Source organism: Solea senegalensis, linkage group LG1, assembly GCF_019176455.1.
Source record: "Solea senegalensis isolate Sse05_10M linkage group LG1, IFAPA_SoseM_1, whole genome shotgun sequence".
NCBI lineage: Eukaryota > Metazoa > Chordata > Actinopteri > Pleuronectiformes > Soleidae > Solea > Solea senegalensis.
In genome coordinates, this window is record NC_058021.1 from 22,619,727 (window position 1) to 22,643,973 (window position 24,247).

The 24,247-nt window shown below is 42.3% G+C and overlaps 11 non-coding genes across 11 annotated transcripts; all 11 read left to right on the forward strand.

Moving 5' to 3' along the window:
- Nucleotides 1-1,874: 1,874 nt before the first annotated feature.
- On the forward strand, nt 1,875-1,967 carry trnay-gua. The gene is made up of 2 exons: nt 1,875-1,911; nt 1,932-1,967. It is a non-coding gene; the product is annotated as a tRNA-Tyr (tRNA).
- A 3,857-nt stretch (nt 1,968-5,824) lies between these two features.
- Nucleotides 5,825-5,935, forward strand: trnay-gua. Its single transcript has 2 exons — nt 5,825-5,861; nt 5,900-5,935. It is a non-coding gene; the product is annotated as a tRNA-Tyr (tRNA).
- Nucleotides 5,936-7,005: 1,070 nt separating this feature from the next.
- Nucleotides 7,006-7,111, forward strand: trnay-gua. The gene is made up of 2 exons: nt 7,006-7,042; nt 7,076-7,111. It is a non-coding gene; the product is annotated as a tRNA-Tyr (tRNA).
- Nucleotides 7,112-7,926: 815 nt separating this feature from the next.
- Nucleotides 7,927-8,019, forward strand: trnay-gua. The gene is made up of 2 exons: nt 7,927-7,963; nt 7,984-8,019. It is a non-coding gene; the product is annotated as a tRNA-Tyr (tRNA).
- A 680-nt stretch (nt 8,020-8,699) lies between these two features.
- On the forward strand, nt 8,700-8,790 carry trnay-gua. Its single transcript is given in 2 exon segments — nt 8,700-8,736; nt 8,755-8,790. It is a non-coding gene; the product is annotated as a tRNA-Tyr (tRNA).
- A 683-nt stretch (nt 8,791-9,473) lies between these two features.
- Nucleotides 9,474-9,584, forward strand: trnay-gua. Its single transcript has 2 exons — nt 9,474-9,510; nt 9,549-9,584. It is a non-coding gene; the product is annotated as a tRNA-Tyr (tRNA).
- Nucleotides 9,585-11,251: 1,667 nt separating this feature from the next.
- On the forward strand, nt 11,252-11,342 carry trnay-gua. The gene is given in 2 exon segments: nt 11,252-11,288; nt 11,307-11,342. It is a non-coding gene; the product is annotated as a tRNA-Tyr (tRNA).
- Nucleotides 11,343-12,043: 701 nt separating this feature from the next.
- trnay-gua lies at nt 12,044-12,154 on the forward strand. The gene is made up of 2 exons: nt 12,044-12,080; nt 12,119-12,154. It is a non-coding gene; the product is annotated as a tRNA-Tyr (tRNA).
- Nucleotides 12,155-13,644: 1,490 nt separating this feature from the next.
- On the forward strand, nt 13,645-13,737 carry trnay-gua. The gene is made up of 2 exons: nt 13,645-13,681; nt 13,702-13,737. It is a non-coding gene; the product is annotated as a tRNA-Tyr (tRNA).
- A 548-nt stretch (nt 13,738-14,285) lies between these two features.
- trnay-gua lies at nt 14,286-14,396 on the forward strand. Its single transcript has 2 exons — nt 14,286-14,322; nt 14,361-14,396. It is a non-coding gene; the product is annotated as a tRNA-Tyr (tRNA).
- Nucleotides 14,397-14,852: 456 nt separating this feature from the next.
- On the forward strand, nt 14,853-14,943 carry trnay-gua. Its single transcript is given in 2 exon segments — nt 14,853-14,889; nt 14,908-14,943. It is a non-coding gene; the product is annotated as a tRNA-Tyr (tRNA).
- The last annotated feature ends 9,304 nt before the right edge of the window (nt 14,944-24,247 follow it).

Consider the following 24,247-nt stretch of genomic DNA (forward strand, 5'->3'; position numbering starts at 1 on the left):
AGATCTAAAACATGCAGGGCAGTGGCACCTCAGGACCAGGATTACGAAACCCTGGTTTACAGGATTGATCGACTTTCTAGATCAAACTTGTGTGGCCACAGATCCTGTCCACCTGTGGTAATATAACAATGACAGTTGTTATGGGCTGACAATATAGGTCCCAAGTGGGTTTGTCCATGGTGACGCCACCCGTGTTTGCCCACTTTAAGCTTACGCCCATTCCGACTACTTGGTTAGAAGATGTGCCCACTTCAAGCATGGGCTCGAAGTGGGCACATTTTGCAGGTCCCATATGGTCCCAGTCCCAAAAATATCAGTAGCATAAGGCTTCTAGATGGAAAGCCCATGTGGGAAAACATGGGAGGAGCCACCATGGAAACCACGGACAAACCCTTATGGGGCCCACATTAACATGCTGGATCATTTGAGAACAAGTTTCAGAGAATCTGCAAAGGTTTGGTATCATTGTTTTGCTTTTATCCACACACAGAACCAGTGTTTGTGAGTCCTACAATGATGATTTTGGAAAACGGTGCCGGGGGGCAACCTCAATACACCACCCTTACCTTTTTGCGTATAGCACCGTAATTCAACTTTGGGGAAAAGATCACATTCATCTTCGTGTGTTTGGATTTTGTTTGGCCTCATGGCCTTTTATGTCACTAACAGTGTAATGAGCTCCTTCTCGGCTTGAACCACATCCCCTCCACAAAGTTTAGTGAAAATCTGTTCATGTTTTGGAACCCTGCTAATAAACAAACCAACAGACGGGCATGGGAACAGGTAAAAACTCTGAGAGAGAAACAATCTGTTTCTAAAAACGTTAACGTTGTCTTCAACTTAGATCACTACACCTTTGGACAGAGAACAAGTTTGGGTAAGTAAACATAGGCGTCTGCTCAAAGTGAAACTGAAAACAGGGAAAAATTTGAATACAGCAGTGAATTTGAGGGTCAGACGTGGAGACAGTGTGGCTGCTCCTCACCCACATCTCTGCTGCTTTGCTGTGGTGGAATGCTAATGATGGTGAATCACAGGTCTCTGGCTGATGAGCTGCAAGGAGTGAGGAAGTGAGAGGAGGACCACCCTGATCTCCTCGCCTGTCTCCCTCTGAAACACTTTGCAGTGTAATTATATGGGAGGGACACTGTGTGTGTGTCAAATATGGATTAAGCTCCAAACACATGCTTGTGTCTGCGTGCCACGAAGCATGCACTTAAAGAAAACAACACCGTTTTTTAGTTTGTTTTACTCCTGACAAGTGAAGGGAAAATATAATGGAATTTTAAGTTTGCAGCTGCTGACTTGCACAGTCAAGTCGGCGACGCTGCCAAGTGGACGACTGTCCTTGTCTCAGGATTCAAGCACTAGCCTGGAATCATTTTATTGAATGAAATGTGTCCAACTCTGCAGTTTCCAGTTGTTTGCCTGTAGCCACTTGTTATGTTGACCATTCTTCAGTCTTTTGATCGTCCTTTAAATTAAAAATATCAAACGCTTTGACAGCATGTCATAACATGTTTGTAAACGCATGAGCTGGATACTCAGTCGGTAGTTTAATAACATGTAACGACATTGCAATAAGATGTATATGAAAATAAACGTACTTAGCCTATTAATGTGTAATAACACGCTTATAAACATCATATGTGCACATTCATGTAAATCTATTTTAAACCACAAAGAATGACGCTTGTAAACAAGATGTGTACCTTCCATATTTCAACTGGGAGTTTAACATTTTTAAAACAGTGCAATATCAGTACATAAACTTAAAATATCTGTCATAACATGTTTATAACCACTAAACAGGGTCATGAACACCTAATAACATGTTTATGACCACTTGATGTGTTTATTACCTAGACACACGGCCTTCGATAGCTCAGATGGTAGAGCGGAGGACTGTAGGAGAGCTAGGCAATGCTGACATCCTTAGGTCGCTGGTTCAATTCTGGCTCGAAGGAGGATTTTATAGCTGATCTATATATCATAACATCTACATGCATAAGTTTGGATAAATTCAAACGAACAAACCATTTATAAAGTCATATGTCATTGTGTAATGACATACAACACTGAAGAGAGACACTTTCAAACCTATCATGCTTTTCATTACATAACATATTTTTTCAGCCATTTTTTCTTTTTTAAGAAAACAAACCTACCGTGGCCCTTTGATAGCTCAGTTGGTAGAGCGGAGGACTGTAGGAAAACCAAACAATGCTGACGACCTTAGGTCGCTGGTTCGGCTCTTGCTCGAAGGAGCTCTTTAGGGCTGATCTATATATCATAACATCTACATGATATATAGATCATATGTATGAGTTACACTTCCATTCTATTCACCTTGATAAAGCATGCATCGGGTGGTGACTTGGGAAAGCCATGTATCCCAGAATGCATTTTGGCGGAACATAGCAGCAGATAATAGAAATATAAATCTGAAATAAATATATTTCTCTGTCCCAGAACGCAGTTTTAAGATCATTTGATGCGAGAAATGAGTCATTTAGAATTCAAACATGTGGTTTGTGTATGAAGATGTGACGTATTTATAGTTTGACAGTGACGTTTATCGGAGGTGATAAGCTCCGCCTCTGCGCACACTTGGCGCTCACAGAGCAGCGTTACCTCGGCCTGTCCTGATTAAATCAGACGTCTCTGTCATTAGATGCTTGGTGTGATCCATAGATTTGTTGTTGACGTGTTATTTTGTTTTTAATGGAAATGTTTTGACCTGACAATTTGAAAGTTTGTATATTATAGTATATTATGTTTTATTTATTTTAACTTTTAATTTATATTAAAGTCGCACGGTCATTGTATCTGTATTTTAAAATGTACATATATGTATGTGTATACATATATATACATATATATGTATACACAAACACACTACTTGACAATGCTGTAATATATCTATTTCCACAGTGTACTGTATATTTTAATAAAAATAAATTAATAAATTAAGTTAAATATTTAAAATGTGAAAATAACAATATATATGCATTTAGTAGCAAGTATTTCATATGTTCATTTATCAACACTGTAGATCAAGGGCCCTTGACAGAGAAACAGGAAGAAGGAAGTGGGGAACCAAAACAAAAAAAGGCCCTTACTCAATACTCAAGTATGCAAGGATGTACTTGCGTACTTGGGAAGTACACCTGGAGTACATACTTGCCAAGTACGGGAGTACACAAGCATGATTCTTCAATTGGAACAGCGGCGTACTTCCTTGTTCTACTGTTTGAATGGCGGGTGGCGCCAAGTGCTTAAGCCTCATTACCGCCACCTACAGTGTTGATGAATGAACACATGAAATACTTTTAATAAATGCACATATATTGTTATTATTTGCACATTTTCAATATTTAACTTCAAGTTTTCCCGGCTTTACCTGACCACACCCACGTCGTGTCCCTGCAGTTTTCACGAAGTCAACCTGTGTATACACACACACACACACTGTATACTCCAGGGTCCTGTTGCAGGAAAGTTAAGACTTAAGAAAATCCAGGATATCTGAGAAAGTGGGCCTCAAGTTCATCCTGGCTTAGTCCGTCAAAAAAAAACCCTGTGATTGTAAAACATGACACGTCAGGAATCGTTTCATGTAGCAGTTTATGTCCTCGGTGTCTTATTCTAGACTGAAGCCTCAGATAAGCTCCTTGGAACAGCTCACCTCTCTGCTGGCGATGTGTCCTCGTCCACGAAGCCTCATATCTGTGTTTGCTGGATGGAGTAAACATCTGTATCTGCGGGAGCACGGATCCCACAGCTCGCCATGGCCGTTCCGCTGTCTTTTTTTTCTTTTCTTGAGAAGCTCCAGTGTTTTGTTTTAGAGAAAACACAAGTGAAAACAAACACGGCATTCAGAAGTATAGACAATGGCAGGGTGGCCGCGGCCAGAATGCTGCACATTCCTCCACATTTCAGCTAATATTCTGGGAGATTCTGTGCTGAATGTAATTATGAAGGGGAAATTACATTTTCCCATGTGCAGGGGGATGCAGGGATGGACTCTAATGCTCCCAAATTCACTCTGTTATTGTGGGAGTAGGACTAAATGCATTTCCCAGAATTCCAAAAGGCTCAGGTTTGACATGGACCGTATTTCCAGAGGGATTCATTGAGCTGGGCTGCGCGGTTCTCTGCTAAACAGAACACACTGCATTCACTCTGCTTGCAAAGATATTAATTTATGAATTTTCCAGCGACAAACCATTAAAGTGTGAGCTCAGTGGCTGCAGGGAAGGTGAGCGCAGCTGTGAAACAGATGTGCACGAGGCCATTTTAGCAACGTAATGAACAAGTTTCCGACACACGGTCGGCTTCTGAGGGAGTTCACCCACGATACCTGATACAGATCGATGAACGTGGATTTCTGGAAAAGCAAAAGTGTTTGAGCATCAGGACGAGAATCATGTGACTGATGTGGTGACATCATGTCTACGGTCAACAAAGAACCACGTGAAATTTAAGTATGTATAAAGAGATCAAAGGTGAGGATGTTGTGAAAACCCATCACATGTCACTCACTGCTTCATAGGTTTTCTCGTGTGCCACTGGATGAGATGGTGGACTTTATGTGGAGGCACATAGATGACCATGGTTCCAATCATAAACTAAACCAGCAATGGGTCTAATGTTTTATGTGGACTCGAAATCATGACGGATCTGTGGACCCATAAACAAGGACGTTTAAGTCTCATATAAACATTTACAAAGTAATATATCATCGTGTGACGACAACAGAGACGTCGAGACCCTTCGATAGCTCAGTTGTTAGAGTGGAGGACTGTAGGGCAAATAAGTGATGCTGATATCCTTAGGTCGCTGGTTCAACTCTGGCTCAAAGGACACTTTCACAGCTAAAAATGTACTGTAAACGTGTGTTCTTACTAAAAGTAAAAGGTGATAAAGGGGACATATTATACCCTATTTCCCCAATTAAAAGAGTTCCCTACATAAGGATCGAGCCGAACAGTGCCGAACTGTAAATCAGTTAAAACACTTAGGGACAGCACCACTGATCGCCGAGCTGCATAAACTGCTGCTGTATATGTGATTGTATCAGACTGAGTCTGTGCTCCGGTCATGGAGGACGTACTGAACAAATATTTTTAATTAGGACGTGTCAGAATGGTCAGTTATGAGCTCTATGTGACCTTTTCTTAACAATGTGTGTGTTTGTACGTCGGTGAAATACGTTCGCTGACTAAATACGGCGACCACTGGCCGCAGTCTGATGTGAAGTGGTGCGAACACACATTTGCTGACTTTATCCGGCACATTAGCTTCATATATAAAATCCTCTGTAAAACACTGTGCTCCACTGTGCAGCCACCAACAGCACACTTGTCCCTCTGCGTTGACATAATACCGCTCTTCCTCCCTCGCCTGCACTCTCGCATTTTACAGTGACAAGGTGGAGCTAAGGTGGAGCTCTCGAAGTAAACTTACTGGTGGGTGGTAACATTCGCGGTGAAATGCGCATGCTGCCGTCATAAGCGCAGGGAATTCAACATCGAGTGTTTTATTGCCTATACTTTACACTAAGGGGGACCACGAAAACATGATTGAGTATTCTTTTTCCACACTTTGGCGACTGTTAGGGCCTCCAGAGTCCCAAATATAAGTATTGAAATGGTTAAAAAGTGGATTTTGCATAATATGTCTCATTTAAGGTGGTATAAAATAAAATAGGTGTTAAGGACTTAGAACTTGATACAACTGTTCTGTATCTGCGGGCGCTGGTGCCAAACAAATATGTATGTATTAAACGTGTATTAACAACAGTTAGTAGCATACTGACGCCCCTTCGATAGCTCAGTTGGTAGAGCGGAGGACTGTAGGAGAATTTCAGCTGATAGCAAAGCAGGGCAATGCTGACATCCTTAGGTCGCTGGTTCAAATCCGGCTCGAAGGAGGTTTTTATAGCTGAATATGGGAGGGCCACTTGTAAGGGCATATAAACACATAATGTATTGTACAACATTAATTTGCATGGTTTGTTCATGAGCAAGTGGAGGTCCACGTGGCAGTTTGTGGAACCCTTTGCAAACTGTTTTAATTTAGCACTACAACACTAACTTGTTCTTGTAATGCCATGATGATGGAGAAGACCACCATCCAGCTCCCAGTGATGAACACTGCAACCATCGCTTGTTGGTGAGTTAATAAAAGGGAATAACATAGTATCTGTGCTTTGTTCTGTGTAGATATATTGCATATATATAATACACTGTGGTATACAAACAACGTTATACTTTGAATATTTTTAGGTACTATAAACGTTTTTTAGAGCCGCATCTCTAGCAGCTGAAGCTGGAAGGGCCACTTGTAAGAGCATATAAACACGTTATGTAGTGAAAAACGTTAATTTGCATGGTTTGTTGCATGTTCATGAGCAAGTGGAAGGCCGCGTGGCTATTTGTGGAACCCTTTTAATTAACTGTTTTAATTTAGCATGTAACACTAACTGGTTCTAACAAGACATAGCGATGCTGATCAACCCTCCATCTGATATCAACATTTCATTGTGCAATACCAGTTGTTGTATAATGACAAATAAAGATGCTTTCGTTTCCTTTCGAAAAAACTACTTGTGTTACTCACACTTTCAAATCATAGGATGACTTACACCTTCTGTCACATCTGTCTTTTCCTTTGCTTAATGCTTGAAACACATTTGTATTTTTATGTATTATTATTTAATTTAGGTTCCACTGGTCCCCCCACTAGTTGGAGGTGACACACACACACAGTATGCTGCCTCATACAGGCAAAAACAAGGTTTTGGCGTATTACACCTGCAGCCCAGCCACAGCTGCACCTGTCTTATGGCCATTGATATCCTTAGGCCATGAGAAGGATGTCAACATATTGATATAGTTATCATCTATAAACATGTTATTACATGTGTATAAACCAGCATGGATTTAAGAACATATTAATAAACATGATATTTGGGGTAAGAGATCCACAGACATGTGCGACCCTTCGATAGCTCAGTTGGTAGAGCGGAGGACTGTAGGAAAAGCACAGCTGATAGCAGGTCAACGCTGACATCCTTAGGTCGCTGGTTCAAATCCGGCACGAAGGAGGGTTTTTATAGCTGAAGATGGGAGGGCCACAGCATATAAATACGTAATGTAGTGAACAATATTAATTTGCATGGTTTGTTCATGAGCAAGTGGAAGGCCACGTGGCAATTTGTGGAGCCCTTTGCAAACGTTTAGCACAGGCAGCTGATGTGCCATACACCACACAGCAATTCCAAAAGGAAAAGATACTACAAGAGGAGAGTGGCAATAAAAAGAGGAAGTAGACTAAGAAGAGTGACACCATCACCTGCAAGCAGTGTAAGAGGGAGCAGGACCCTGCCACCCACCAACAGTACTTTGGGAATTGGTACTGCCAAGCCACAGCCACTACAACTCTGGCTGAGTGGAAGGCTTCATTTGAAGCCCTGAGTTATGGCAAAAAGAAAGATGCTCCACCTCAGTAATTTTGCATATTGTGTTCACTTATCTATATTAAATATATTCTATTCTAGTTATAATCATGTTAATAATAATAATAATAATAATAATAATAATAATAATAATCTATTCTATTTATTCGATTATATTTTGTTGTGGTACTATGTGCAATTTTATTTAATTAATTGTTTAGGACTTCTCAAATCCCGGAGAAGGCCAAGCTATGTGTTTTGGTTTGATGACAATATATACACTTCATTGTATCTAATAAAAATAGTCTTTGTATTACCAGCTTCTGCATTTGAAATTGTATTGTAGTTTGAGGATGCTCATGATTTTTTACTTAATGGTTTGTTATGCGCCATGATTTTATAGCACTGTCCATGGTGATGAAATGAGCCTCGGTGTCGGTGTCAACAGCGTCACAGGACGACCCCCTTCGATAGCTCAGTTGGTAGAGCGGCGGACTGTAGGAGGATCCAATACAGCTGATATCCTTAGGCTGCTGGTTTAAATCCGGCTCGAAGGAGGTTTGCATCTATAGTAATGGATGTAATGTATTGAACAACATTAATGTACATGGTTTGTTGCATGTTCATGAGCAACAAACCATGGTAATTTGTGGAACCCTTTGGAAACTTGTTTAATTTAGCATACAACACTAACTGGTAGTAACATGACATAGTGATGCTTTGAGAAAAAACTACTTGTGTTACTTAAGCTTTCAAATCATAGGATGACTTACACCTTCTGTCACATCTGTCCTTTCCTTTCCTGTCTTTTCCTTTCCTTATTATTTAATTTAGGTTCCACTGGTCCCCCCACTAGTTGGAGGTGACACACACACACACAGCCACTGTTTGTGCTCCTCAAATCAGTACATCACATGCTGGAGATGTGCGTAGTCCCTCAAAAAAGGGTGTCAGCAGGAGCTGCACACACACAGTATGCTGCCTCATACAGGAACAAACAAGGTTTTGGCATATTACACCTGCAGCCCAGCCACAGCTGCACCTGTCTTAATGTGTTTGATATCCTTAGGTCATGAGCAGGATGTTGACATATTGATATAGTAATCATCTATAAACGTGTTATTATACGTGTGATGAATACTGCAACCATCGCAAGCTGGTGAGTTAATAAAAGGGAATAACATAGTATCTGTGCTCTGTTCTGTGTAGATATATTGCATAAATTGATCTACAAGAACCTTCGATAGCTCAGTTGGTAGAGCGGAGGACTGTAGTATACAATCAATGTTGAAATCCTTAGGTTGCTGGTTCGACTCCGGCTCGAAGGATGTTTTTATGACCAGAGTGGAAGGCCACGTGGCTATTTGTGGAACCCTTTTAATTAACTGTTTTAATTTAGCATATAACACTAACTGATACTAACATGACATAGTGATGCTGATCAACCCTCCATCTGACCTTGACATTTCGTTGTGCAATAGCAGTTGTTGTTGTATAAAGATGCTTTCCTTTAGAAAAAACTACTTGTGTTACTCACACTTTCAAATCATAGGATGACTTACACCTTCTGTCACATCTGTGTTTTCCTTTGCTTAATGCTTGAAACACGTTTGTATTTTTATGCTTTATTATTTCATTTAGGTTCCACTGGTCACATCACTAGTTGGAGGTGACACACACACACACACACACACACACAGCCACTGTTTGTGTTCCTCAGATCAGTACATCACATGCTGGAGATGTGTGTAGTCCCTCAAAAAAGGGCGTCAGCAGGAGCTGCACACACACAGTATGCTGCCTCATACAGGCACAAACAAGGTTTTGGCGTATTACACCTGCAGCCCAGCCACAGCTGCGCCTGTCTTATTGCAATTGATATCATCGGGTCATGAGCAGGAGGTTGACATATTGATATAGTTATCATCTATAAATGTGTTATTACCTGTGTATAAACCAACATGGATTTAAGAACACATTCATAAACATGAGGTCCACAAAGGCACGTAACCCTTCGATAGCTCAGTTGGTAGAGCGGAGGACTGTAGGAGAAGCACAGCTCGTAGCAGAGCAGGTCAATGCTGACATCCTTAGGTCGCTGGTTCAAATCCGGCTCGAAGGAGCTTTTTGACACAGCAGCTCCTACCGCTTTATCCTCCACCAGAGGGTCGTGGGAGGTGCCGTGCCAATCTCAACTACATCGGGCGATAGGCGGGGTACACCCTGGACAGTTTGCCAGTCCATCGCAGGGCCACACACACAGATAGAGACAAGCAACGATTCACACTCACTCCTATGGTCAATTTGGAGTGTCCAATTTACCTAATCCCCACATTGCATGTTTTTGGACTGTGGGAGGACGCCAGAGAACCCGGAGAGAACATGAAAAACATCCAAAAAAAAGCCTGTTCCAAGTTGGTTTCGAACCCTGATCTTGTTGTTCCAATGGCAAGCACACTAACCACTACACCATCCGTGTCAACCATGATGAGGGACAGACGTTTCTAAATATTTCATCAGTCTGACGTTTTTTTCATGAGCTGGAGAGACTGTAGCAGAACAAGGCTGCAGGCCTGGACGGTTTTAGCCCCAGGCTACTGAGGGCTTGTGCTACCCAGCTGGCTGTGATCCTGCAGCACCTCTTCAACCTGAGCCTCCAACAGGGCATGGTCCCAGCGCTGTGGAAGACATCATGCCTGGTTCCTGTCCCCAAGACAAAGTCATCAGCATCATGTGAACCCAGGGACTACCGCCCAGTGGCTCTGACGTCCCATGACTCTGCGGTGTTGGGGTGTATAAAAGGGATGGACAGGAGGGGGAGTACAGGACAGTGGTAGCTGACTTTGTGAAGTGGGCCAGTGAGAACCACCTGATTCTGAATGTGACCAAGACTAAGGAGATGGTGGAGGACATTGAGATGGTGGGGGAATACAAATTCCTTGGTGTGAGGCTGAACAACAGACTGGACTGGAAGGCTAACACCAGTGCTGTGTACAGGAAGGGAATGAGCAGGCTCTTCTTTCTGAGGAGGCTGCGATCCTTTGATGTAAGCAGCGAGATGTTGGAGTTATTTTACCAGTCTGTTGTGGCCAGCGCACTGTTCTTTGCTGTGGTGTGCTGGGGGAGCAGCATTGGAGCCGGTGAAACTAACAAACTCAACAAAGTGATAAAGAAGGCCGGCTCCATCATCGGCTGCAAACAGGACACCGTGGAGGTGGAGAGGAGGATGCTGAATAAACTTTTTTCCATCATGGATAACCCCGATCATCCTCTCCACCACATCCAGGCCCAGGAGAGCACATTCTCCATGAGATTCAGACAGCTCCGCTGTCACAAGGACGGATTCAGGAAGTCATTCCTGCCATCAGCCATCAAGACTTACAATAACTCTCTGTAATAAAAAAAAACAAAAACAAAAAACCTGCTCATTTGCACAATGCACATTTTCTCTCTGTGACTTACAGTATACCATTGCACTCCTTTATGCCATTCCTTTATTATTGCACTAGTTTTTTTCCCACTATTGCACATTTTACATGGTGGCTGTGAGTTAATAAAAGGGAATAACATAGTATCTGTGCTCTGTTCTGTGTAGATATATTGCATATATTTAATACACTACGTTATACAAGCAAAGTTATACTTTGAATATTTTTAGGTAATATAAACGTCAAAAAAAGCAGGAGAAGAGTATGCTGGAGCAAGGCCTCTCTACTCCAGACCACCATCTTGTGCCCAGAGAGCTTGCCTCAAAAAGATTTTTTTATGGCGTAAACTTATATACAAGTACCTTCGATAGCTCAGTTGGTAGAGCGGAGGACTGTAGTGAACAATCAATGTTGAAATCCTTAGGTCGCTGGTTCGACTCCGGCTCGAAGGATGTTTTATGACCAGAGTGGAAGGCCACGTGGCTATTTGTGGAAACCTTTTAATTAACTGTTTTAATTTAGCATATAACACTAACTGATACTAACATGACATAGTGATGCTGATCAACCCTCCATCTGACCTTGACATTTCGTTGTGCAATACCAGTTGTTGTTGTATAAAGATGCTTTCCTTTAGAAAAAACTACTTGTGTTACTCACGCTTTCAAATCATAGGATGACTTACACCTTCTGTCACATCTGTCTTTTCCTTTGCTTAATGCTTGAAACACGTTTGTATTTTTATGCTTTATTATTTCATTTAGGTTTCACTGGTCACATCACTAGTTGGAGGTGACACAAACACACACACACACACACACACACAGCCACTGTTTGTGCTCCTCAGATCAGTACATCACATGCTGGAGATGTGCGTAGTCTCTCAAAAAAGGGCGTCAGCAGGAGCTGCACACACACAGTATGCTGCCTCATACAGGCACAAACAAGGTTTTGGCGTATTACACCTGCAGCCCAAGCACAGCTGCACCTGTCTTATGGCCATTGATATCCTTAGGTCATCAGCAGGATGTCAACATATTGACATAGTTATCATCTATAAACGTAAATGTTATTACATGTGTATAAACCAGCATGGAATTAAGAACATATTCATAAACATGTTTTGGGCATGAGGTCCACACATACACATAACCCTTCGATAGCTCAGTTGGTAGAGCGGAGGACTGTAGTAGAAGCACAGCTGATAGCAAAGCAGGTCAATGCTGACATCCTTAGGTCGCTGGTTCAAATCCGGCTCGAAGGAGGGTTTTTATAGCTGAAGATGGGAGGGCCACTTGTAAGAGCATATAAACAGGTAATGTCGTGAACAATATTAATTTGCATGGTTTGTTCATGAGCAAGTGGAAGGCCACGTGGAACCCTTAGCAAACGTTTTTAATTTAGCACTATAACACTAACTTGTTCTTGTAATGCCATGATGATGGAGAAGACCACCATCCAGCTCCCAGTGATGAATACATTACATTACATGTCATTTAGCAGACACTTTTATCCAAAGCGATTTACAATAAGTGCATTTAAACATTTGGGTACACCAACAGTACTTTGGGAATTGGTACTGCCAAGCCACAGCCACTACAACTCTGGCTGAGTGGAAGGCTTCATTTGATGCCCGGAGTTATGGCAAAAAGAAAGATGCTACACCTCAGTAATTTTGCATATTGTGTTCACTTATCTATATTAAATATATTCTATTCTAGTTATAATCATGTTAATAATAATAGTAATAATAATAATAATAATGATAATCTATTCTATTTATTTGATTATATTCTGTTGTGGTACTAAATGCAATTTTATTTAATTAATTGTTTAGGACTTCCCGGAGAAGGCCAAGCTATGTGTTTTGGTTTGGAGAGTGATGGGCAAATTGACCAATCACAGTTTGATTTTAAGTGGGTGGGCCAAAAACAAAAGATCCTAGGCCTTGTGAAGTCCTAACAGCTGGAAAGGCATTTCAAGACCGAAAATTCTTATTAGTTGGAGAAGTGCAAACTGTGCAAAAGACAGTGAAAACTACGGGCTGCGCTTTGACTTCCCCACGCTCAAGATTGAACTGACAGTCATGTACAAACTTTGGCAAACTTTGGGGCAAGGAGCCCATCAGACCTGCTGCACTTTCTGACACTTAACGAGCTGACTGAGCGCATGCCGCAGCTGTATCCCCTCACCTGTCCACCTTACTCGGCTCTGAAGTGAATCAAGACGCACACCAGAAAGAGAAAGGACTTGTTGTATATTGTTGCGGGGAATGTTATTGATGTTATGGTCTGTTTGTTTACATCCTTGTCATCGTTAATTAAAGAATTGCATTTGTTGAGCGCTTCCAATTCATCGTACTGTTGCTTTTTTTCCTCGATTATTTATTTTCTCGTCAATGATGGCTGAGGTGAAGGCCCAGCTTTAGTGCTCACGGTTCACTGGAAACTGGAGAACCCGGAGAAAAGGCACACACACACGGGGAGAACATGCAAACTACAAAGGTCCTTGTTCTGACCCGGATGCTTTTCATTTCTTCTATTATTCACGTGTCCATTCCATTGCTCAGTTGGTAGAGCGGAGCATTTTACAGCTGAAGCTGACACTGGAAGTGCATGTGAAACATGTAATTATACGTCTATAAACATCAATGTGTGCAGTCATAGTCATTCAATATCTATATATAATATAAACATGTATGTAATACCACATTTATAAATGTGTATTAGCAACAGCTGGCAACACCCTGAGCCCCCTTCGATAGCTCAGTTGGTAGAGCGGAGGACTGTAGGAGGAACCAATACAGCTCATATTCTTAGGTCGCTGGTTCAAATCCGGCTCGAAGGAGGTCTCTATCTATAGTAATGGCTATAGATACACCTCGTAATGTAGTGAACAACATTAATTTGCATGGTTTGTTGCAAGTTCATGAGCAAGTGGAAGGCCACGTGGCAATTTGTGGAACCCTTTGTAAACTTGTTTATTTATACAACACTAACATGACATAGTGATCCTTTGAGAAAAAACTATGTGTGTTACTTAAGCTTTCAAATCATAGGATGACTTACACCTTCTTTCACATCTGTCTTTTCCTTTCCTTATTATTTCATTTAGGTTCCACTGGTCCCCCCACTAGACACACACACACATACACACACACACAGTATGCTGCCTCATACAGGAACAAACAAGGTTTTGGCGTATTACACCTGCAGCCCAGCCACAGCTGCACCTGTCTTAATGCGTTTGATATCCTTAGGTCATGAGCAGGATGTTGACATATTGATATAGTAATCATCTATAAACGTGTTATTACACGTATATAAACAAACATGGATTCAAGAACACATTCATAAATATGATGTTTCGGGCATGAGGTCCACACACACAGTAACCCTTCGATAGCTCAGTTGGTAGAGCGGAGGACTGTAGGAGAAGCACAGCTCGTAGCAGAGCAGGTCAATGCTGACATCCTTAGGTCGCTGGTTCAAATCCGGCTCGAAGGAGGTTTTTATAGCTGAAGATGGGAGGGCCACTTGTAAGAGCATATAAACACGTAATGTAGTGAACAATATTAATTAGCATAGTTTGTTCATGAGCAAGTGGAAGACCACGTGGCAATTTGTGGAACCCTTTGCAAACTGTTTAAATTTAGCACTATAACACTAACTTGTTCTTGTAATGCCATGATGATAGAGAGGACCACCATCCAGCTCCCAGTGATGAATACTGCAGCCATCGCTAGCTGGTGAGTTAATAAAAGGGAATAACATAGTATCTGTGCTTTGTTCTGTGTATATATATTGCATATATATAATACACTATGGTATACAAACAAAGTTATACTTTGAATATTTTTAGGTACTATAAACGTCAAAAAAAGCAGGAGAAAAGTATGCTAGAGCGAGGCCTCTCTACTCTAAAGTCCACCATCTGCTGCCCACAGAACAGGTCTATCAGTCCCTTCGATAGCTCAGTTGGTAGAGCGGAGGACTGTAGAAAGAAGTTAATGTTGAAATCCTTAGGTCGCTGGTTCAACTCCGGCTCGAAGGAAGGTTTTATGACCAATCAATGGCTATTTGTGGAACCCTTTTAATTAACTGTTTTAATTTAGCATCTGATACTAACATGACATAGTGATGCCACACAGCCACTGTTTGTGTTCCTCAGATCAGTACATCACATGCTGGAGATGTGCGTAGTCCCTCAAAAAAGGGCGTCAGCAGGAGCTGCACACACACAGTATGCTGCCTCATACAGGCAAAAACAAGGTCTTATTACACATGTATAAACTAACAGGGATTTAATAACACATTCATAAAAATGACATTTCGCTAGTGGTACGCCAGTTTCGTGGCACTAGCTTGTAAACCTATCAGTGCTTTGAGGAAATTAAAGTTACCATCACGTCATTTTCCGCCGTCTTCTTCATCACAAAGGCGGCACATCCTTCCGTCACGTTTGCTGTCAGCTGCCGGAAAGTGTTGGCACAACAGGATTAAGCTTCACTGGCACGGGTTCAACGCGCTCAGAGGCGTCGCAACTAATTTAGATCTTCCTCTCGCACCATTCTCACGCAAATAAAGTCTCTTGCTCCAGGCGACGCTGAGCTTGTCAGAGCTGCCAGGAGAGAACGTGTCGGCCTGTCTTGTCTCTGTTGCTGCTCATCAGCCTTCATCTGTATCTGTCTGTCTGTCTGTCTGTCACAGCCTTACCGTTAATTTGTCAGCTAAGTGATTGGTTACATAACATAGTAATTAGTTATAGTTACAAATTACTTCTCCCAAAAAGTAATTGAGTTGGTAACTCAGTTACCACATTGTAAAAGTAATTAGTTACTCAGCAAAGTAACTGACATTATCTTTATAATACCTGAATGAAGAATAAAAACCCTATGTACAGTATTTTAGAACATTTGGTATTTATTTGAACTTTGAATTGAAGTGAATTGAAATGTAAACTTGGGTAAAGAGAAACAAAGGAAACATGTGGCCTTTCACTAGTGCAAATCTCTGTATCTGTATACCATTGCACAATAAACAGGGCACTATCCAACTCTTAAATATTCAGGAAAGTAAAATAAACAATATTCACACACTTTGCATTCAAGTACTAAACCAATACACACAAATGCTTAATTAAGTTAGAGTTGCTCAGGGTTGACATGGACAAACTTTTCCCCGGACATAGTGTGTAGGTTACATATACATTCTTTCCTTTTACCTCGGTAAGGGTGAAGTAGTGTCGATATTTCCACTTAAAAAACGCTGCGCTTCCCCGGCACGTCGCCATTGTCTCTGTCTTAGAGCGTGACAGCGTGAGCAGGGCACCCGTCCACCCAGCCTATCATCATGGCATTTGCAACGGTGTCGTCATCAATCATCTCCACCCCTGCTCTCTCCCGGCAGCTGATGTGTGGCTGTCAGATAACCCGACACCGCTGCGCTTCATTCAACCGAATTGTTGTTCTTTTTTACATCCGAGGCAGCTGGATTACGCTCATCCTGTTTCCACGCAGCGACCGCGTAATTTTAAAAAGATTTGTCGTGGTTATACGAGCATGAGATGGGAATGTCTGACTCCACTGCTCTAGGTGGCGGTATGTACCCCCTTTCAGCTCGATCATCAGCACGCCATTAACTTCAAAATATTTAATTCTGTAATCTGACGGAGCGCAATTCAGTTTCACCATCAAGCGGTCTGGATTTAACTTTCAGAATACAGGGATGGAAATTGTGGAACATGTCAGCTGTGAAATACAATGACACCATATTAAATCCTACATGGTGTAGCTCCACCTCCTTTACAGAAATATATATAAAAATAACTTAAACAGCACAACCAGAGCAGTTGTCCTGTTGTCATTAACTGGTTTTACTCTGACTTGTTTTATTTAACTTAAAGGGACCACCGACCCGTCGTCAGGGACTAAGGATGGAAATTAGCCTTTGGCTATAATCCTGTATATTTACATTCTTTGAAATGTTCATTAATATACACTTTCCCTTTTTGAAATAAATAAACTTCATACTTCAAGTCCAGTTAGAGTCGAGCTGGATTTATCGTATACAACAGTAAGTCAACAGGATAAAATAATCCCTTTTTTTAAGTCCCACATTAGTGAAACCTGTAGATTAGTTTAAATGTATGTGTTCGTCTGACTTAGAGAAATTTGATTTCAGTCAAAAAAAAAAGTGTCAACACGCTTTTTAAAACACAACAGTGACACTTCTGAGTTGTTTAGTGGATTAAAATCACAAACAAAAACAAGTAAACAAACAAAGTTAAAGTGCAGTGTTTCTCTGACTTCCTGCATATTACAGGCACTTCCCTGCTCCTGCACACCTGATTTAAATAGACGGCTCGTTACCAGGCGTCTGCTGTGTTTGCTGATTATTTGAATCAGGTGTGCTGGAGCAGGGAAAACACCTTAAACCTGCAGGATCCCAGGACTGTGTGTGTGTGTGTGTGTGTGTGGGAACAGGTCCACACCTCCACACCTCCGTGTGCCGCTGTCAGCAGCCGTCTGCTTCTGTCCTGCTGCCAAACAATATGACTCGCTCTCGCTGGCATTTAGCTTTTACCTGGCAAGACAAACCAAACCAAAACACACGGCTGTCAAGTCTGAAACGTGCAAACCTGTGATGTGGAGGCGATTTTTACTGATTCAGTGATTCGCAAGACTTCCATTACAAGTCCATTCATAAGTTGTGACACATCTTTGAAAAGGTTGTGATGTGTTGAGACATAAACGCCACACAGGAGGTGATTAATATGACTGATTTCTAAGTGGATACGTGCAGCTACTTCTTCCAAATGAATCGCATTTTAGACAACCTGAACATACCCCAAAACTCATCGTGAAAATGTACGTCTGAAAGTAGTTCGGGGAACGTGAGTCAAAAATTGGAAGTGGGAGGGGCTAACAACTGACGCAAAAAAACTCCATTAGGTCATCTGATGTTTAACGTACATGAACAAAACTTTGTACACACGTTCATGGTTCATGGTTGGGACGATCAATAAAGTTGATGACGACTTTCCCGTGAATCCTACAGGAAGGCCGCCATATTGGATTCAAAGCCAACTCGGAGGAGATTTTGGCCATTTGCGATTGTTCACAAAAACGTAAAATATAAACTAATGTCAGACTAATGTTTTACATCACACTTGTTTTACCCCGTCAAAGTCAACACGGATGTAGCAACTATACTGAGTACACACTTTTGGAAAAATCGTCTTCTACTTGATTTATAAACATTTCTACTGTGGTCTCTGATGTTTATTTTGTCAGTTGTGATCAATTTAGAGGAAAATTGACAATAAAACATGATCGGACAATTCAATTTTATATGTATAGCGCCAAATCACAACATACATTATCTCAAGGCTTTGAACATAGACGACATCATCGAGAGCAGAGAAACCCAACAATTCACACAATGAACAAACAAGAAGAAGAAATCTCTGACAGAACCAGATTCAAAGATGTGCCAAGACAGGTTGGGGTGAAAGGAAAAAATGGCGTGGGGGACAGCGAGGGGGGGGAGGAAGTACAACAGGTTTGGACAGGACAGATCTGAGTCAGTGATGACATGTTTATAGAACTACAGTCATTTACACAAGCAGCAGCAGTGAGTCAACACATTAAGACTTCAGATTCTTATGGTGACGTGGTGCTACTGGTTCCATAAACACGTTTAAGTGTTGGTGTGCTGCTAGCCAATGAAGCTTAATCATACTTTATAACGTCAGACGTGATAAGAAGTCAATCCTCCTCGCGTCTGGAGACAGACAGCAGATTTAAGAGAACATTAAAGCGCTTTGATCGCATGAAAAAGAGGGTTCTTAAGAAACCAGACACAGGAAAGTGGCTGTGGTTCTTTCATTTTACTCTGTTTCTTTAAAAAAAAAAAAAAGAAAAAAAAAAGAAGTTGTTTTTAAAGCCTGTTTCAAATCCTTGATGCTGTTAATGTAACAAAAAAGTGAGGCTGTGTGAACACGACGGTATTTTTCTCGCCCCCGAGTGTTTAAAAAATCTCTCATGGCAACTTTCACCTTTCAGCCAAGTGAAAGAAACGCACCAAACAGACGCTTCAGTGTTGGAGGATTGTAAGCACTGGTCTGCAGCCAAATTACCACAGAATAGAGAGAATGACAAACGCTGTGTGTGTGGCTGTTTTCCCTGAGTAATTACACGTCCTTTTGCCAACAATAAACAGTGATGCTATTTCCCTACCTGAGGTGGTTCTTCTTGCAAAATAAGTCGGGAATCAATCTGCCTCTGCAGAGAATCTTATTAAATATGTTATTACATGATCAATACTGACTCATCTAATGAAACTCATGCCTGCTTAAGTATTAAAGTGTGTTTGCTGCTGTATTTCACAGCCTTTTCTCACCGTAAACAAACATTTTTAAACTGCTCACTCTCCCACACCAAATTCCATTGAGAAAATCAGTGATTTTAACTCGCCGGGACACAGGAGCCGCTGGACTACTGCTGCATCGTATGGGACGTCTGCGACACTGAGGTAAATCCAAACAAAGTATTTCACATGCAGAAATTACAAAATGACATGTTTGAACTTACTGATGGAGGCAGCAGTGGATCAACGACTCCTGTGTGCAGTGATGTTAAAATTGCTGTTTTTCTCTATGGACCCTGGTGCAGGGAGAGCGAGTGATTTGCAAAACTCAGTTTACAGTGAAAAAGATGCAAGAAAAAGTGGCAATAACATATTATTCAGCTATTACAGACTAAATGAGGTGTAGGTTTTATAGTTTTACCTCCTTTCCATGCTGTCAGCCATGTTAGGAGTGAGACCAGGTGTCCAGGTCCCAGGCTAATTTAACGGAAATTCAAGTTTTTAAAGCAAAAGAAAGCTTAAAATACAACCTTTGAATGAAAACTTCTACGTTTTTACAGCTATTAAGTGCAAATGTCTTTTTTTTCCACTGTTGATTCACTGTTTCTCAGCAGCAGTGAAAGTTTCAGTGGGTTACAGACAGTTTACTTTGGACACAGAGACAAACTTGTGTTTACAGAGGGAGAGGAGGAGGAGGAGGTGGGGGAGGAGCGGCAAATCTCTAAAGCCTCCTCAGCTGTGCTCTTGTGTGGTCCTCCTCTTTGGTCCGCCTCGGTCAGACCCCAGCACCTGACGTGGTTAACGCCACTTTCAAATGAGCTCTTAATTCAATCTCGTGTGTCGTGTTTTCCGAGGGAAAGATGAGTCGTCGTCACAAGTGTGGAAGCGGAGTTCAGCTGTCCGTGTCACACTCCGTCACCTTTTGGACGTTTGACAGACGAGTTTATTCATTTCCTGTCTTGTCCTGACTTTGCGTTGTCATGGACTTCCCTCTGTTTCCACTCTTCGTCTTCGTCTGGTTTCCCTCCCTTTTCCTCGATCGCCTGCCCCGCCCCTGATGTGTTTCACCTGTGTTCACTTCACCTCCTCCTCTTCCTCGTTTACAGTTTGCTGAGAAACTGAGAAGAGAAAAAAACTGGAACCTCATAGAAAAGAACTTTATTATATAAGTGAAATAAATGGATAAATGAAGCTGCAGCTGCAGAGAGACGATGAGTTAATAAACAGATTCAGTTTAGACTGTTTACAGCCTGGTTTCGTGCATCTGTCCAACACTAATACACAGAACAAACACTGTTGTGTTAACATTTCTGAGTTAGACCTTGTGTTTCTTTCTAAATCTAAGAAAAAAACAAGTTCATTAATTTACTTTTTATGCTTTTACTGGGAAGAGTTGCTGTATAATCTTTAAGAACTGCATTTTGTATGAGAATGAATCATGTTTTATGATGTTTTATCTGCTGTAACTGTTTATGACTGTTTAAAACGTAACACCATTGTTTTTATTCCATCTTTGAAAGGAGAAATTTTGTTTCATTAGTGGCTGGAAAAGCAAAGTGGATGCTTCCAGAAACTCAGACTCACTCCACGACCACCCAGTTACAGAAATTCAGCTCACCACACGATGAAACCACGGCAGTCACACACACGTCAGGAGTGAACCACGTCCGTCTCCTGTGGAGTGTGTGTGTGGATCGATTTCAATTACACTTCACTGTTTCTGGAGACAAGAGAGGACGGAAAATAATGGAGGGAAAGAAGAAGAAGAGACAAAAATGAACAGGTTAAAAACAGCAGAGAGAAGAAATACACAAACGGTGGACGAGACAAAAATGGAGAACGACAAAGGTCAGAGACAAATGTCATCGAGACACCACTGACCTTAAAGAAAAGGACAAGAGAGAGAGACGCGAGGGAGGAAATAAAAGACGAGACACGAGTGGGACGTGAAGGAGAATTAAGAGTAATGACATGGAGGTGATGAAAGGATCAGAGGACAGACCTGACAGTGACTCATTTCCAAAGAAGAAGTGCTTATTTTGAGATGGTGAAATGCAGTAAATACATGTAATAGGAGGGAAAAGAGGATAAAAAACAGGATTATATCAGGAAATAAGTTAAATAAGTAAGATAATCCTTTATTTGTCCCACAACAGGTAAATTAAAGTTGTTACAGCAGCAGAAAAGAATCAAGGTAAGGATAATAAATAATATACATGTCATAAGTAACGTAATGTGGCTCACAGAACGAGCAATATTTAACCAGGGTAACTAAATCCCATCTTCTGAGGATAACTCCGCCCAAGCCTGATTCTGGAAAATGCCAAGAAGTGGGCTGAGAGCTGAGAGAGGGAGAGTGGGGATCAGTGTCTGCAGTGAAATCTGACAACAAGTCACAGCTGTCATGAAACGAGCAATCACGCACACGGCACGACAAAGTGACGGCTCTGGCTCTTTTTTTAAAAAAGGGGGAGGAGTTCAGGACAACAAGTCTCATGCCGGTTGGACTAGAGGTAGTATCCTGTCAAGATGCAATAAATGGATGGGAAGAATAACAAAAGAAGTAATACAATTGTTGCTTGGGCTAGAACTTGTATTTGGAGATAGTGTAGCGACTCAGCTGGATGCTGTGACAGACTTGTCGTCCCTGGCCAATCAGCGGGGCGCATGTTGCTTGGTGCCCGATGCGGCACGCTGATTGGTGGGTGCGTGGCAGTCATGTGGAAATGAAAAGAGCCGTGTTGTTGTTGACATTGTAACTGTGCTACTGTGGCTAACGGCTTCGCCGCACCATAACGCCAATAAAGGCTTGTAGAAAGAGTACACGACTCCAGCCTGTTTGTGACGGCGTTACACTGGTGTCAGAAGTGGGATTGGGATGACCACCTACCCCTGGTGCTCATGTCTTGTCGCTCAGCGGTACAGGAATCCACCGCTTGCACCCCTGCTCTTCTCATGCTGGGCCGGGAGCTCCGTACACCAGTCGAGCTGGCGTTTGGCAGGCCACCCGACACCGATCTGCCCGCTCCTGGCCGGGAGTATGCCAGGAGGCTCCAAGACAGACTGCAGTCTGCCCACAGTTTTGCCCGGGACCATCAGCGAGTAGCGGAAGGAAGACAGAAGCACAATTACGACCTAAGGACTCGGGGAAGACACTTCGAGCCGGGGGAGCTTGTGTGGGTCTATCTGCCCCAGAGGAGGAAGGGGAGGTGTCCCAAGCTGGACAGCGCATGGTCAGGGCCCTGCAGAGTTCTGGAGAGACTGGGGGAGGTAGTCTACCGGGTGCTGCTGGCCACCAGAGGGAGGAGAGTTGCCCTACATCGAGACCGGCTGGCTCCTTATAGAGGGAGAGGGACACCAGTCTGCGACGTGGCTCCAGTGGTGCATCCTGAGTCGGCCGGCGATCTCCAAGGATTGGTCGGCTCTGACCAATCAGCGAGGAATGAAGCGCCTGTTCATTCTGCTCCGGCTGTTTCACCAGAGGGAGGCCCAGCCTGGTCTTTGTTGATGGCCCGGCGTCCTCACAGAGACAGGAGGCCGCCAAGACGCTATCCAAATTTGTAGTGCTCGTTAGGAGCGTAGTGTAGCTAGGAGTGGGACCTTAGGTCCATAGAGGGCAAGAATGCGCCCTGGTCTCACTGGAAGTGAAGGCAGTCTACCCTGATCTTCCTAGTTCAAACGGGGGGTTTAGTTTATTTGGTTAGGTGTTTTGCTGTATGTGTGTTTATCTTAGACTATATGTGATTGCTTGCCCTAAAATGCTGTGTTGAGTTTGACACTTTGCTTTTTGCACGTTTGTGTAGTTTGTTCCAGGAGGTTCCTCGGGGCGAGGAACTTTGTAGTGGGGGGGTAGTGTAGCGACTCAGCTGGATGCTGTGACAGACTTGTCGTCCCTGGCCAATCAGCGGGGCGCATGTTGCTTGGTGCCCGATGCGGCACGCTGATTGGTGGGTGCGCGGCAGTCATGTGGAAATGAAAAGAGCCGTGTTGTTGTTGACATTGTAACTGTGCTACTGTGGCTAACGGCTTCGCCGCACCATAACGCCAATAAAGGCTTGTAGAAAGAGTACACGACTCCAGCCTGTTTGTGACGGCGTTACAATATCTAAAATGGCGTTACCTCGAGTTACTGCGAGATCTTAGAAATATGTGTATTTCGGTTGAATAACTGGGGGAATGGAAATTTTTGGGCAATTCTTCAGCCGTAAAATCAGAATGAATCTAGGCCTGAATACAATGATGGTCATAAGTGGGTTAAACATGCAGGACCAGGATTGGGAAACACTGTTTTAAAAAGAAGTCTTGTTATATACTCCAATAGGTTAGAAGTTTTTAATGTCCAATTACTTTAGGGAGCGCCCTGTAAAGGGTGAAAACAATGTTATGCTCCCAAAGTCGTCAATTGTACGCGTCAAAGTTAGAGGAGGTGAAGGACGAGAGGGTGTAAACAGGACGGACGTGATAAAAGAGCGAGAAGTTGAGGAATTACAACGTTTTCATGTCGTTTATTGTAATAAAACGTTTATTAATAGATTTGACTTGGCCGGTGGAGCGAGAAGGAAGAAGGTGGTGCGGGAGAAAAAAAGGAGAAAAAAAAGAGTTTTCCAATGAAAACACTGCAACATTAATATAAACCTGGCAAATGTGGATCCATCCGTCACTGCCAAATTACATCCCAGTGTTGGCAGACACTCGCACTTATTCCAGTGTATTTTCAGGGCAATGAGGTTTTTTTGGAAATGTATTTTAAATAAAATAATACAATATGAGATCAGCAAAGACAAATTTACTCACTTTATGGAACAATAAAGTCTGTAAAATGTCAAAAAAGAGACACATTTGAAAGTCTAATCAGCTCAAGGTAAGATCACTGCAGAGTGGAAACAGTCAGGAAGTTAAACGCTAATATGTTATGGCGGAGGCTGTCTGTCTTAAGCTCCTCCCACCATGTGAGCATGAACTACATATGCAGGATAAGAGTGCATTCC